The 4,338-nt window shown below is 30.9% G+C and overlaps 1 pseudogene; it reads right to left on the bottom strand.

Moving 5' to 3' along the window:
- Nucleotides 1–3,481: 3,481 nt before the first annotated feature.
- On the bottom strand, nucleotides 3,482–4,047 carry LOC145095171 (uncharacterized; annotated as a pseudogene).
- Nucleotides 4,048–4,338: the final 291 nt, after the last annotated feature.

The following is a 4,338-nucleotide window of genomic DNA, read 5'->3' as shown; positions in this document are numbered from 1 at the left end:
GCAGTAGGTGGAGAGAGAGAGAGAGAGAGAGAGAGATGAGATATAGTCGTCGAATTTATGTGTACCAATGATAAAGTTTTAGGTCTTCTAGGGCTTAATTTTTTTAAGAGGCAATGAAAACAAAGTCACGTGGATAACTTTTTAATTTTTAATTTCGAAAAAAGAAATAAAACACAAGGACTAAGGGTTACTAGTGAAACCAGAATTAAACTAGATAGTTTCTTTATTTAACTAGTTCATTGATACTTTAGGGATTTATTGTGCAAAAATAATAACTTCAATGACCGACCCGAGACAAACAAAAAACTTATTAGGGTTTTCTTTATTGCTTTAGGAGGCTGATGCAGGCTGATGGTGAGCAAACTCTAGCCTCCACATTACTTTAAATATGGGGTCCATCTCGGAAATCTAGAGTTTCATTAAAATCACCTGCCACACTGTGACCCTTATATCCATGTCGTGGCGGGTTTCATTAAACCCCGCATCCAAGAAAACAATTGTCATGCCGTGGTGAGGATGCACCACGTCGTGGTCACCCAAGAATGAAATTCAAACATTAACATATTAGCTCGTACCTGATACGGGTGTTACAAGAAGGCTGAAAGGAGCTATTTGTTGGCTTCTTAATCTTCAATTGTGTGTGTGGCGCCATTAGTACCTGATGTATATAAGGATTTTAGGAACCTACAGTCGAATATCTTTAAAAACATCTTCACTCACAATATACTTGTAGTTTCTAAGGGCGAACATGGTAAAATAAAACAAATAGTAAAGAGGGAGAACTAAACCTAGAACCACATGAATAAATAGACAACAAGTTAACCAACAAACTAGGAATCTATTTTTCCTTATAAGTAACAGGATACATATATATAATTACATATGTTGAGTTTGTTGGGAAAAATAAATCAATAAAACTGTATGTGTCATGTTTCAAACATGAGACATTGGATTTAGAGAGCTAACATGCTAACCAACTGAACCACTTGATGTTTTTGTTATAAATTCACAAAAACGTGTTTATATTAGTCGTTGCACCGTTATATAAAAAAATTGCACCATTATACGTAAAAATTACATTTTTTACGCTAAACCGAAATCGAGTAGTGACCCGAGACCTCTAGGAACCCCCTAAATCTGTGTGACTTTGTGTTAGTAGTTGATATTCCAATTACTTTCCAGAAACGTCATTTTCCCATGCATTGGCAAAGTTATATATTAACAACCTGTGTCACTTGAACTATCCTTTTTTTATATATAATAAAAACTTATGACATTTCTTTAGTGAACTACCTTAATATTTTTAGTAAAAAGAAAATGTATAAATAGATTTTTAAGGCCATACTCTATATATAATAACCCAAAATTTTTAAGGTGTAATCCAATATACATAGCCTAAGACAAACTAAATTAAAAAATAAAAATAATAATAAACAAGGAAACAAACATGAATCGGCAACGCCGTTTCACAACACACGCTTGGTGATTCGATCCTTTATAATCACCGATCATATTGTGCATGTGGTGTCATATGTTGAAAAAGATGTTTTAGAAAATATTAATAATGATACAATTGTGAAAATATATCAAGATATAAGACTTCGTTGGATACAATTGTATGGACTTTAAATTCATTTTTTACCTATACAACCTAATCTCACCCGGACCTGTAACTAGTATTTTTTTTATATTGTTTTCACTTTTTATGAGTTTCATTAAAATAGAGAAAAATATGGTTTTATATTGTAGGCTCGCCACTGATTTTGTGTTATCGATTCGATTCTAAAGGAGCGACAATAAAGATTAGCACATATTTTTTTGGAAACAGAAAATGAATTAAGCAGAAGCCTAATCATAATATTTCAGCGATTAGCCCGGGTTTGAGCTCCTTTACAAGGCAAACCCAACCCTCATATGAATTTTTATGGTAAAATTCCCCACATGCGGCACCACAAGAGGTAGTTTAAGGGAATCGAACTTTCAACCTCACACCTCACATGGATATAAAACTCGGCGCATCAACTCAGCTAAGATGGATATCACTTGCTTAGCACATATTGAGGTGGAAAAGAAACAATAATACATTTTTGGGTCATTGCTCTCACTTAAAAATGACAGTTTCATATGGCTGGGACACTTTTCTTTATCCATTTTTAATATGAAAATATGTTTGTCTATTTTTTCACTATTATTAGATAAAAGTGATTATAAAAACTGCTGAGTAATGGTAAATGTTTTTTGTATGTATTATATTTTATTAAAAAAACTCCATAAAACTCTATTTATAATTTATTTTTAAGACAAAACTACAAATATGGTACCTGTGGTATGCATTTTTTTTAGGATTTGGTCATCCCCAAATTAAAAAGACTATTATATCCTTAGTATATTTATTTTTCATTTTTCTTTCTTTTTCTTAAGTATTCTATTATTATTAAATATACAAAGGGCTTTTTTTTTCTCTCTCTCTCACACACACAACGCACCATCTTCTTGCTGCCTTGTCAAGATCACCATCATCATTGTGTTCCACCCACTTTCACAATCAAAAAACAAATAGAAGATTATCTCATAAAAACATAAAATGCAAAAGGAAATAAAAATGATGAAAGGGCTAATGAAGTAAACAATAGATTACCCCATTTTTTTACGCCAAAAATTATATTACATTCTTCCAACGTACATAAATTGTTGAATACACCCCTTTACTAACTTGGCTTTAACAAATATATAATCTATATTTTTTTCATTACAATAATATTATACACTCATTTTCATAAATATTACAAATACACATATTTAATATATATTTTAATTATAAGATTTTGTAAAATATGTTATCGTGTTATAAAATTTCCAACATGTATTTAAAAGTTTATATGAATTTGATACACAAAACAAACTTTATATTTATAATTAATTAATATAAGTCTATGTATAACAAGATATTATAAATATTATATATTACATTTAAATTATAATTAGTAGATAAAATTAAACTAAAAATGTATAAATATATTAAAAGAGGGATAGAAACCGACAAATCAAAGTTCTTCCCTATTTTGGAGGATATGAATAGTATTCCACCAAATATGGTGTAATACTATTCATGTCCCCTAAAATGGGGGAATGAATAGGGTAGGGTTAGAGAAAATGAGAAAAAAATTAGGGGGGGGGGAGGGAGGGAATAGGTGTTGCCCTCCCTCCTTGAGGTTGAGAGTTCATGTTTCGTCTGAGACATATATGAATTTAGTAGTAGTTTAGGATTAGATTAGATTTTTCGTTCAAAAAATAAAGCTTGAACTACAAAAACCAAAATCTAAAATCAAAAGATTATATTATTATTATTATTATTATTTTGTTTAAATCTGATCCTTAGTATTTTGTGATTCATAGAGAATTGTGCAATTTCAAACCAGAAACCAAAAGTTTCCTTTAACACCATCATCAAAAATCAAACATTTGTAATCCCCAATCTACTGAAAAAGAACTTAGATCCCGAAGTAATAAAAAAAATTAAAACGTATATCACCATTTTCGGATCAATTGCAAAGGATGACTTTGGTAAGTGCAAGAACGAAACAAGAAACAGTGAAGAAAAATAGAATAATTTCTTCACAGATTTACCTCCAACCCTAAACTTTTATCCCTTCGAACTGCATTTACTTCCTTCAACAAATAAAAATCAGAACCTTTCTTCTTCAACTCCTCCACACATTTCCCAATAACTTCCTAGATTCATTCTCCCTCTCTAATAATTTCTCTAGATGTGTTTTTATGTCTGTCTTGTAAAGAACGACCTAGATTAATCCCAAAGAACAAAGGAGCGAATAGAGAGATGGGATACATGATCAGTTGCAAGATCCAAATGAAGACGAAGATGCGATGCTGAAGAGGAGCACTAGTGAGATCGAGTGAAACATAAAGAACAGTAGATGTGAGTGATTTACTTTTGAACAACATCAATATGAGTTTCTTTGAGAGTGATTTGATTCTCAATCAGTTCTTCTATTAGCCATTGAAGAGAAGTTTGTGGGTTGGACTCATGCCGATTCCGTGAAATGGGTTGATGATGATTCCATGATCACTATAGTAATAGTAGTGATATATATATATATATATATATATATATATATATATGCCCAAATTAAATATTGCTTTCCTTTATATTAAATAAAAAAACATAAAAAATATATCAGAAGAGCATTTTAGTCTTTTCAATTTTACATGGGGTCAAAATCACAAGCAAATATGGTCAAAAGGACCATCAATCTAAAAAAGCTGGAGTTTGGACCAAAACATGAAAAAAAATCATACCACATTGACCATTTTTATATT

The sequence above is a fragment of the Lactuca serriola genome, chromosome 3 (genome assembly GCF_051521515.1).
Source record: "Lactuca serriola cultivar US96UC23 chromosome 3, Lser_US96UC23_V15, whole genome shotgun sequence".
Taxonomy (NCBI): Eukaryota; Viridiplantae; Streptophyta; class Magnoliopsida; order Asterales; family Asteraceae; genus Lactuca; species Lactuca serriola.
The sequence above is the reverse complement of the archived record's forward strand: the minus strand, read 5'-3'. Positions and strand labels throughout refer to the sequence as shown.